The sequence below is a fragment of the Leucoraja erinacea genome, chromosome 5 (assembly GCF_028641065.1).
Source record: "Leucoraja erinacea ecotype New England chromosome 5, Leri_hhj_1, whole genome shotgun sequence".
Lineage (NCBI taxonomy): Eukaryota > Metazoa > Chordata > Chondrichthyes > Rajiformes > Rajidae > Leucoraja > Leucoraja erinaceus.
Window position 1 is genome coordinate 37,272,999 of NC_073381.1, and position 12,796 is coordinate 37,285,794.

Sequence of the window (12,796 nt, forward strand, 5' to 3'; positions counted from 1 at the left end):
TGCTACAAAACCCCAACATTTATTGATTTTTTAAAGAGGTAAATTGGTTCAACACAGAAACTGGACTGAAACCTGAGCTCAGGATTGGATGCATAACTATGCCTTATAATCTATGGACCCATCTCCAAAATTGTTATTGGCAATTTTCTTTGTTTGTTTTTCTTGGGTTTTTTTTATCCCTCCCTCTCGATTAGTTTATAGACCTTTCTTTTCAGTTCTATCTTTCAAAAAAATCTATAAAAAGAACAGAAGCTTTGTATGAATGTAATTGATAAACAAACCGTGTTGCTATTATGTGTTTACGCTTCTAATTAAAATATATATATTGATTTTAAAATAAATAAATAAATAAATAAATAAACAGATCCATAAATAAATAAATCATGTTATTCTTTTGAAGGATTTTCACACTTCAACATTGCTGTTACAACACATTCGTGAGTTGACCAGACATGGAGGAAGACGTTTCATGCTATGAAAGCATTGGACTATTATGTTCTGGACTATATGATGGGTATCATGCCTGATTTTAAGGGTTTGGTGCACACGGTACGACTGTAAATTAAATCAATGTTTTAATAAAATCCATAATCAAGTTATGCTTGCTTCAAGAAGGCGAAAGTGAAGATGGAAGAGTCGATGAAGAATTCTGATTGCGGATATATAGTGCAGGCTATTTGTTTCCTCGTTAGTATAGTGATTCGTATCCCCACCTGTACCGTGGGAGACCGGGGTTCAATTCCATGATTTTTTGCTTTTGATATATGTTGAGCCTTCATGGCTACTTTTTTGATGTTTAATAATAATTGCCTCGTTATATACTCAGAACAATTAGGGTCCGGTATGTAGTGGCCATTTGGCTTGTTTTGTGTGTCATTAATTATGGCATGTGTCTTTAAATTTTAGACTGTCCGTTATATTGTGGGTGGGATTTATGACGCATTTTAGGATGTGTTTAGAGCTGAGTTTCTTAGGCAGAAGCTTAATTTTTAGTTTAGTTTTGGACCAGCATGAGGAAGGCATACCCTTTGACCATGCGAAGCATAACGGAGACACGAGGAATTTTCTAACCTTTAAAGCGATATGCTGGAGTTCAATGAAGATTATAGTTTATGAGTCGGAAGAAGTTTGGATGTACCTTATTGTTTTGCATCAACAATAAAAAACCTATTAATCAAAAGACTGCGTTATGAAGATTTATCTGTAAAAAAGCTCTGAAAGTCTCTGACGGAAAGCTCACATGCGTAAATGACATTCTCCTTAATCATGTAGTCCACTTAGTGGCTAGAGGGAGTAATCTCTTGAACAATATAAAAATCTGCCGCTACAACACCCGGAAGTCCTCAGAGAGCATAGGAAGAAAAAAAAATCAAAAGCCAGCCAGAAATAGTGCACGGGAATATTATAAACCAAGATGATAAGTTAACTGCTGCGTTATGTTCATTACCCACATGTGTAGATTCTGCAGGTGTGGAATGGGACTAAATGTTGGTTGTAGATAATCCTCCTGAACTGTTTGGCATGGATCCTTTAAACCTGCACTTAGGCCACAGACCCCTGCAATCGTGTCCCTCCTGGAAAATTTTACTTAAGGTAGCGGCTCAGTGGCGCAGAGGTAGAGTTGCTGCGTTACAGTGCCAGAGACACGAGTTTGATCCTGACCACTGGTACTGTCTGTATGCAGTTTGTACGTTCTCCCCGTGACCTGCGTGGGTTTTTCGCCGAGATCTCCAGTTTCCTCCCACACTCCAAAAACGTACAGGTTTGTAGGTTAATTGGCTTGGTATAAATGTAAATTGTTCTTAGTGTGTGTAGGATAGTGTTAATGTGTGGGGATCGCTGGTCAGTGCGGACTCGGTGGGCTGAAAGGCCTGTTCCCGCGCTGTATCTCTGAACTAAATAAACTTAAGATGCGCGGTGCTCTGTTATTTGCATTAAGATACCCAAAGCACGTTTGAGAGCTTGCGCTCTGGGACCTTACCCAAATATGCTTTTGCAGAAACCTGGCAAACATTTTACATAAAAGCTACTTGCACTTTTTGAAGTTAAAATAAAAAAATCAATCAGTGAGTAACTCAGTATAAATAAGTGAATGATAAAAATTGGAAAAAATACTCCAAAATTGTTGAGACAGCATGTTCACTTTTAAGTGCTCCATTATAAAACAAAAAAATCCCTTTTTTTCTGCTCTTAACTCACAGCAATCAGACCTTAAATCAGCAGAGAATCATCTTCTGTTATTTGGTCTAAACGTCCCTTCTCATGGTGGATATGTGCGCACTTGTGGCCTCTGATATTCTCAGAGAATGTGAAAAGATACCAAAGAAGCAAATCTTCTTATTCTCTCTGCCACTGAGTCATAAGTGGTAATTTTAAAGTTAATTTACAATACATTGAGGTACGAGATAGATCCAACGTGGTGGCATTTGTCTCGAAATTGAATCGTATTGTACTATAATTTTGCTTTCCAGAAAATTCGGTGACAATTAAAAATAAAATGAAAAACTTACTGCAACATGCACAGAGTCTGTCGTTTCTACCTGGGTTTTCAGCATGTTTGAAGCTGTGCATGGAGGATCATTAATATACATAATATAATGCAACAAATGCAATACATTCCTGGATGTAATTTCCTGCTTCCTACCCATTCTTATGTTGACTTCACCCTCCAGAAGAAGACATGCAGAAATAGACCTTTGCAATTGCTGTGTGGCCTGATGTAGCTTGCTTAAAGGAGATCTGTCTAACCATTTCCATGTCTGATGGCAAGAAACTGTCTGAGGTTTCAGCTGCCAGCATCATCAAGAACTTCCACCACCGAGGCCATGCCCTTATTTCATTCCTGTCATTGGGAAGAAGGTATAGGAGTCTGAAAACAGTAATGTCCAAGTTCAGGAACAGCATCTTCCCAACAAACATCAGGCTATTGAATACTATGAGCTCCAAATTAAACTTCAAACAATGAAGTGCCTTGGTTTTAGCTGGGGAAACTCAGCGGGTTGGGCTTAGAAATTTTTTTGTGCCGAAACTATATTAGGTTTCGGCCCGAAACGTTTTATTTATCGCTGAGATGCTTTGTTTACTCCAGCTTTTCTATTAACCTTCGATATCAATCTGCAGTTTCCCTCATTGCCTTGGTTTTAACTCGTAGTTTTTTTTTGTGCACTGCTGCAAGTTTATTATAATATATTCAATTTATAAACATGCTGTTGCCAGTAAGATTTCAATTCATTGTTCCATTATGCACATATGACAATAAAAACACTCTTAACTCTTGAGGTAAGTTCCCTTTAAGTAACTTGACTCTCCCTTGAGCATCCATATTCCAGCCCCACCAAGCTTGGGAATGTGATGTGACTTCCACTCATTGATTTTACAACATACTGTATATGACCTCCATCCACAGGCACACTCATCAGGTTCAAACTGGCATCCACTGATTATTGACCACCATTTCCTCCTGCTCCCTTGCTCATTGCCCTCACTAATGTTGCCACTAATCTCTGGTTCTTAGTTCTTGCCTATCGAGCCTGGCCCAAACTCCACTGTTCACCATCTGTCCTGAATATTATAAAGAACAATACCTTCTACCTAATGAATGCCTCTAACCTTCATTCTTATCTCAATCTGCTTCCCTCCATCCTATCTATCTATCTATATATCTATCTATCTATCTATCTATCTATCTATCATCTATCTATCTATTTCAATCTTCAATTTCATCTCTCTCTCCCTCTCCCTCTCCTTCTCACTCTCCCTCTCCCTCTCCCTCTCCCCTCCCCTCTCCCCCTCCCTCTCCCTCTCCCTCTCCCCTCCCCCCTCCCCCCAACCCCCCCCCCCCCCCGAACACGGCCCTTCTAGTCCGCGCCGAACACTTATTCTCCCCTAGTCTCATCTACCTGCTTTCAGACCATAACCCCCCCATTCCTTTCCCGTCCATATACCTATCCAATTCATTTTTAAATGATAAAATCGAATCTGCCTCCACCACTTCCACTGGAAGCTCATTCCACACAGCTACCACTCTCTAAAGAAGTTCCCCCTCATGTTACCCCTAAACTTCTGACCCTTAATTCTCAAGTCATGTCCTCTTGTTTGAAACTTCCCTACTCTCAATGGGAAAAGCTTATCCATGTCAACTCTGTCTATCCCTCTCATCATTTTAAAGACCTCTATCAAATCCCCCCTTAACCTGTTATGCTCCAAACTAACTTGTTCACCCTTTCTCTGTAACTTAGTTGCTGAAACCCAGGCAACATTCTAGTAAATCTCCTCTGTACTCTCTCTATTTTGTTGACATCCTTCCTATAATTAGGCAACCAAAATTGTACACCATACTCCAGAATTGGTCTCACCAATGCCTTGTACAATTTTAACATTACATCCCAACTTCTAAACTCAATGCTCTGATTTATAAAGGCCAACACACCAAAAGCTTTCTTTACCACCCTATCTACATGAGATTCCACCGTCAGGGAACTGTGCACAGTTATTCCTAGATCCCTCTGTTCAACTGCATTCCTCAATTCACTACCATTTACGATGTACGTCCTATTTTGATTTGTCCTGCCAAGATGTAGCACCTCACACTTATTAGCATTAAACTCCATCTGCCATCTTTCAGCCCACTCTTCCAAATGGCCTAAATCTCTCTGTAGACTTTGAAAATCTACTTCATTATCCACAACACCACCTATCTTAGTATCATCTGCATACTTACTAATCCATTTTACCACACCATCATCCAGATCATTGATGTACATGACAAACAACATTGGGGAATGGGTTACATTTGGGGACCAGGCCTCCCGTATGACAGGGACCCAACTGGTCAAACCAACTGGTCCCACTTCGTTTTTAATGCTGTGAGAACCGTTGACCTGTACTGAGTTCAGATGTCATCTCTGGAGAAAAGGAATAGATGATGTTTCGAGTCGAGGCCTTTCTTCAGTTTCAACCTATTCATTTTCTCCAGAGATGCTGTCTGACCCATTGAGTTACTCCAGATGTTTGTGATTATCTTTGGTTTAAACCAGCATCTGCAATTCCTTCCTACACTGAATTCAGATGTACCAGATTTTCCTTTTATGATGCTGAATGTGCACAGGATGGATAAACCACACATTGTAGAGGATGTTGAATCTTAAATCCTGCCACCGACTTTCCTCATAGTGAAAATTAATTGCTTTGTGAGCACCGATTGTGAGCATGTGCAAACATGCACTTTCCAACTGTTGTTAAATCCTGACATAGTCTTCCTCATAATTCAATTTAAAATCCACGACATAGGATCTTTTTTAGTACAAGCCATTTGTGGAAAACCTTCTGCCAAGTTGCAATTTTGGATCTGTTTGCAATGTGCAACTTGTAGCTGCATGATACCACCAGTGTTGTCTGGCCAGTAGACTGACGGATAGGTTTTCTCCTTTATATTTTCTCTAACAAATTGATCAATCCAGCTGAACTGACGAAAAATGCTCGAGAAAATGTGACCGTGTGCATTAGAGCAATCAGTTGACTGCTTGCTGATGTAAAATCAATTCAATTCAATGTACAAAAACTGTGTACGTCAGACATACAGTTGTTAAAAAGAAAAGATGAATGAATAGATCGTCTATCAATATGAAGATTGCCCTTTACATTTATAGAAAGAGGGCCAGAGGAGTCATATGTCTTGTTTTATTTCCATTTTTGTCTGCATGTGAAACTTCACTTCTCTTATGAGAGATTTAACAGCATAGTTAATTATTGTATCATTCTTGTTAGACATTGCCCAGATACAACTCAGCATTCTCAAACAGCCTTCCTGGGTTATTCTAACCTGTTCAGGCTGTCTGTATAGTCTGTATTTTAAAATAATGCTGAATTTGATTTGCATTCTGACTAATGGACAAACATTTGGTTACATCTGCCAGGAAAGGGAATTGCTTTTTAAATGTGAAGAATGACATGATGTTCTATTGTCACATCCCTTTCATGGTCTAATTCATTATGCGTTTCTTTTGATATTTTCCTTCCTGCTACAACTAGTTTACTTCTGATGACGATGATGATGAGACTAATGAATCATATTTATGCAGGCAATGCCAGAGATAAGAGATAAAAATAATAATAAAGAACAATGAAAAGATTAGAATTTTAAAATAAAAACAGAAATTTGCCATCGAATAAAGGGGAGGCCATTTAAGACTGAGGTGAGAAAAAAACTTTTTCACCCAGAGAGTTGTGAATTTGTGGAATTCCCTGCCACAGAGGGCAGTGGAGGCCAAATCACTGGATGGATTTAAGAGAGATAGATAGAGCTCTAGGGGCTGGTGGAATCAAGGGTTATGGGGATAAGGCAGGCACGGGTTATTGATTGGGGACGCTCAGCCATGATCACAATAAATGGTGGTGCTGGCTCAAAGGGCCGAATGGCCTCCTCCTGCACCTATTTTCTAGGTTTCTATGTTTCTATGTCAATAGTGTATGAAAGAGGGAAAATATATTAGTGTTTCAGGGAGGAACCAAAGCCATGAAATACATTAATGGTCAATTATTTCAGTCATAAAGTACATGAATTGTCAACTAATCTTTTCAATCTAGGCACTGACTGTAATTATTCTCTGAATGGAATTGAGCTCAACTAAATTAGACTATATAAAACTAAATTATAGCCAGAAAACAGTTTAACACTCAGAGATTCACATTGGCAGTGCATCGAAGTATTTGCAGCGCATTATGGCTGAAATATCATGCAGCAGAGACAGTAATTGTGCCAAGGCAGAATTATTTGTACTGAAAGATTAAGACATCCGTGCTTCACTTGGCTGAAATGGTCAAATATCAGCTATTTTCTTAAGTCACGCACATCCCTTCGCTAGCCAGATCACAAATGTAATTGGACTTATGCCACTGCATATTTGCAATCAATGCTAGGCACCTACAGATTGGCATTATTTGTGAATCCCGTAATTCCAAATGGATATTAAACAGAGGGGAAAGTAATTTTTTCTTTTTGTAAAGTACTATTTGACTGCTTCCAAATCAGGAAATAATCTGGATCCAAAAATACAGGTCATAATAGACATAAATAGCTTGAAGATACACTATTCTTCCAGATGGTGTTCTTTTAATGTGTTTACCATTGGTATCCAAAGCCATAGAGAGATAGAGTAGGAGTCGAAAGAATTAAGGGGCTGCCCCACTGCGGCGACCTAATCCGCAATTTCAGAAAAGTGTCTTCGATCATCAAGCTCGAAGGCACTCGCCTGGAAAACCTCAAGCTGAATCGACCATTTGTAAGCTGGATCGACCGACCGCACACACACACACACACACACACACACACACTCACACACACACACACAAAACATCGCAAAGGCGGCGGCCAGGGACAGCGGGGGAGCGCTGTCTGAAATTCACACCCGTGATGAAGAGGAAGGTAAAAGATGGCTGCACGGTGTACAGTAAGTCCTTTAGAGAACCGGGGGGGGGGGGGGGGGGGGGGGGGGGGGGGGGTGGTGGGGGGGGGGGGGGCGGTGAGGTGAGAGAGGAGGTGGGGGAGAGAAGGGGGAGAGAAGGGTGGCAGAAGGGTGGGGAGAAGGAGTGGAGCCACTTTTAAGAAGTCAGACATTGTTTAATAAAGTTTAGCGGGCATTTAACCTACCGGTCGGTTTTCCTTGGTCCTGAAAACTCCAATGAGCCAATTAAAATGCCCAGTCAGTGATGGAGATTGCCTACGGCTGCCCTCAACTGCCTGTAACTAAATAGCGACCCCACCCCACTGCACTAGGAGTTAAAAAGAACCATGCTGACCAATTTTTGCTTGCGGAAAATCTTTCAAAATGCTGAATAAATTTTCCGCAACCTAGCTGAGGCCGCAAGTATGTGGGAACTTCCCGCGAGCATGAAGGAGGATTCCAGTGACCTCATAGGACCTCCTAGGACCATGTGTCGACCATGCTGCGAGTTTGAGTCGAGGGGAACTCGTCTAAACTCGCAGATTAGGTCGCCGCAGTGGGACAGCCCATATACAGTGCATTCAGAAAGTATTCAGACCCCTTCACTTTTTCCACATTTTGTTACGTTACAGCCTTATTCGAAATTGGAATAAACTTTTTTTTTTTTTATCATCAATCTACACACAATACCCCATAACAAAAAAGTGAAAACAGATGTTTAGAAATCTTTGCAAAGTAATTTCAAAGAAATAACTGAAATATCACATTTACATAGGTTTTTAGACTCTTTGCTATGACATTCAAAATTGAGCTTAGGTGTATGTTGTTTCCATTGATTATCCTTGAGATGTTTCTACAACTTGTTTGGAGTTCACCAGTGGTAAATTAAATTGATTGTAAATTATTTGAAAAGGCACACACCTGTCTAGTGATGTCAGAGAAAATGACAAGCCATGAAGATGAAAGAATAGTAAGATTAAACGAGAACTTACCAGTTTGAAGTTTGATCTGTATTTTATGAGGAGGAACGTTGAGGGAATACATGAAAGAAACCCGCTACGACGCATGCGTGTCATCCTTCAAAGCAGCGGTGTGAGGTCACAGATACCCTATATTGACCTAAAATAGCAAGATTATCAAAGAGATACCAGCTTAAGATTTGACCCTATGAGGGTGGGAGCGGAGGGCATGTATTCCCTCAACGTTCCTCCTCATAAAATACAGATCAAACTTCAAACTGGTAAGTTCTCGTTTAATCTTACTATTTTACTTCGGAGTCACGTGAGGGACTCCATGAAAGATTTCAAAGCTCTGTGACCTCATGCCGTGGAAACGAGTCCATGCTTCACAACTGCCTTGGTAGTTAGAGAGAAATTGTTAATTATATTCAAAGCATTCATACCAATTATTTAATGGAAATGATAAATAATATCGAATTAATTCAAATCATAACCCTGTATTCTTCAGGGATAAATTATCATACAGAACTTAAAATTGTTCCCCGAAAAAACGTTCCCATACTGCTAACTGGTTTGTTAACATTTCTGAAACGTATTCTCCAACAACCATCCTGCGTCCTGAGGATTTGGTCCATGGATACATCAAGGCGTTTTGCTGCAGATGTAGCTGCAGCCCTGGTGGGGTGAGAATTAAATATGTTATTGTCCACTCCCGCCTATCATATCCCATATTTCAGCCACCGCGAAATGGTCTGAGTTACACTCTATGGTACAGTATCTTATAGCTGATTAAACGCCAATTCCTTGCCTCTGATAGCCTTTTTTCTTACTGTATAACAAAACCGTACTTTACTATACAGAGGCATTGTCTATACAGAGGTAGGCCATCAATTCTATGACCTGCCCCGCTAATCCTGGCCTATTTTGTTTAATAATACGGTCCTGGATCACAAACCTCAATCTTCGTGCCGCAATAGTGAGGCCATCCTGTCTTACTTTTAGCAATAACTGGAGCTTATGCACTGTGACTAGCGCTATCAGCATTACCATTTCTAGTTAGTTATCCAGATTTAATGCTGTAGCCGGCGACCAATTCCTTAGCAAGATCAAAGCAACACTTACATTCCAAATATAGTTATCTTACTGTTTCTTGCCATTAATAACTTGACAATGCACTTTCGGCATTATTCACAGTGCTGAAACACAGTCCTCCATATTGCAGGCTGGTAAGCAACTGTAGCACCCCCGGAACATCCTTATTTCTGTGGTCCAGAAAGTTATCATGGCAGTAATTAGTCCATTTTAATATGACCTAAATACTGTTATAGAGTAGACCTTCTTCGTGCTGCCGTGATCATGTCCACAGTTCTATCGATAGCCCCATGTCCCATAGCGGTGTTATAGAGTCTACAACCTACTAAATCAATATTTTCTATGACATGGATAGCTATCCTCAGTTACTGGATGCACCAGCAACTTAGGACTACGTCTACCGTTATACATAGTTCCAGCACCATGTCCTGTACCCCGGAAAAACCATAGTTGGGTAAGCCAATCAGGTACTAAGACATCCCCAATGCCGATTCCTGTTGAATGTACCTTCGTACCCCAAATTTATAACTAGACAAGGAGGTAATACATAAATGAAAAAACCCCTCCCCTAGTGCAGTGAAAACAGCATCTGTAGCTTCTGCCTCAGGATCTGGTATCAACGATACATACCTCGGTAACTGGTGATTTAACCCCGGATGCAATTCTAATATCCGGCCTTACCTACTTTACTGATTTTAGCAAATACCATCTATCCAACATCCATTTAGTACTTCCAATAATTTTTCGTGGCCTGGTGTCTGCCACTGATTTAGTATCCCTGGCAGATACGTAGCCCATAACCAAATATTCCTTTGGACACACCATTCCCAAGTTTAATTTGCCAATTCATCACAAGCTGGTGATATCTTTCCACCCATATGACTTAAATATGCCATCACCGAGGTATTATCTATCTACCATCTACCATGCTGCAGTTACCTTCCAGAGCAATAAGATTTTTGCCCATGAAATGCACTTAACATTTCTAACCCTTAGTGTTATGTAGGTTAGCTTCTTATATATTCCATCTCCCCCATAGCTCGAGATGGTATCAGTTGTACCATAACCAATTGCACTGGCATCTGTTTGTAATAGCACAGCCGAGTTGACCTCTGTGGCTTTCCATATTAGTAAGTCATTAACATATTAAATGTGTTAATGGTGTCAATTTTGACTTAATTGGATGGACAATGCATCCCAGCTGCACAAACAATTGATTAGTGGCAACCACTGCCTAACATGCCGATTCCTAAGTTATTCCCACAATAAGGATATCATCCAACTATACCATAATTCTATGATTTTGGTGTTGCAGCAGTCCCAACACTGGTTTAAAATTTTTCACCCAGTTTGATATTGAATAGCAAGGATCTTAAATTAATACTTCCCATAGACTAGCCTGCTGCACACTAAATCTTTGCACTGGTAAACATATCCATTTTTAAAATGAATATATTGCACAACATTGTGAAGTATTGATAATCCATAATAATAATACGGCATCCCCCATCTTTCTTATTTCTAATAAAGATGTTTGAGACAAATCCTGTTGTTCAGGTTTAGTTTATTTCATACCAGCATGTATATCTATCCGGTTATGTACTGGAGGGTTTTGTTCGTGTAGAACTCTATCAGATATCCCTTAAAACTGCTAAGGATATATCTGTCCATGGATATATTACACCAAGCATCAACATGAAGTTGCAATATCCCCCCAACTTCCGTGCTCCCTATTAATACTGGAGCCCCAAATTCACCTACCTCCATGGTTATTGGTGGTAACCAAGTTATTTTCCTTGGTTTCATATGCGGTTGTGGAGAGCCTAAAGGTTAATGTTAGTTTGCATCTCCACAGTGGTCGTCCCGGCCAAACCCTAAACAGGACGCTGCTGCTGGGTACCTCTGCCCAATTCTTTGTAGTATAATTACAAAAACACACTACCTCTCTTAGGATGCACATGAGGTTAATGTCTTCCCCAGATAACCTTTGGATGCTTTAATCAGCCCCAAAGTCAAGCCTCCTCGCCAATTCTATACCTGTTTAGACAGGTCTCCCCCCCCAAATAACGGGGTCTATAGCCCTTTGCTTACATAGTATAGTGAACTAGGGTCTAGAGCTGGCTTAATGGCCCTTCAAACTGCACATTGCAAAAAAAAAATAGTGCTAATGGCATCCTTGTGGTCACTAATTTTGTACACCTTATTTAACATGCGGGCCAAAGCTGTTATGCCCGCCATGAGACCTTTCAGAGTATTACGGATTTTCCCAACTCCTAACGGCCTTCCCAACATGTCTGCAAATGCACCTGTAACAATGGCTACATTAAGAGCACCACAATATTCCGGGGTATAGAAGCCTTGCCAACACTTCAGCAAAAATATTAGCTTGAAGTTGATGGGTGGACTCACAGTCCTTCAATACTCACAGCCATCCTCTCGCAATCATTCTCCGTGAGTTCTGCTGGCAGTACTGCTCATCATGTTCGGCAGGTTGTTTTCCCCCCCCTTCAATAGGGGACAGTGGCTCCATCACCTGCTCAGGCTTTACCCCGTCAGACCTTCCATACCCTCCTCAGAGGCGTCCGACATTTCATGCAGCCCATATGGGAAACTGCTGTGGGACTTATATTATTATTTGCCCACTGTGGCTACCTCCAATCCCGGAGCCTGCCAATATGGAGAATTTTACTCCAGCAAACCGCTCCAGCCGACTTACATGCTCTCGGGCACTAGTCGTCGCGGGTGCTTAATATATGGGACCGCTCCTGCCGACCTTGGTGCTCTCGGGCACTAGTCGCACGCGGTATATCCCACTGCCCGTCCCCATGCCTACGGGCACTGGACCGTTCCCCATGGTCCTGGTACTCACGGGCACCTCTACCCATTTTAGGGTGAAGTTTGGCACTCGCTCCCATCTGGGAGATGCTGGTGCCGACATTTATTGCTGGCTGCTGCTGGTCATTAAACAACAGCCCTTCAGCTCTATACTGACATCAGTCGCTGGCTCCCTGCTGTTCATCATCACACCAGTAACGACCTGTGGCTGTGCCCTGACGTCCTTAGCTGGCTCCCTGCTGTTCAGCAACACACCAGTCTCTTCAGAATACAGCAAGCACTCTGGAAAAATCACCAAAAAAGGTAAGGGAAATTTGTTCTTACCTGTACTGGTTTTCAGCCTGCCGTTTTCGGAGGAACGTCCTTCCTCCCGCAGCCCCACGGACCCCGTAGCGCAGGTCCATGGGCTGCTGTTCCCGATGTCTGCTCTCTCTCTCTCCGGGTGGTGCAGCTGCTTTAATCAGCTGC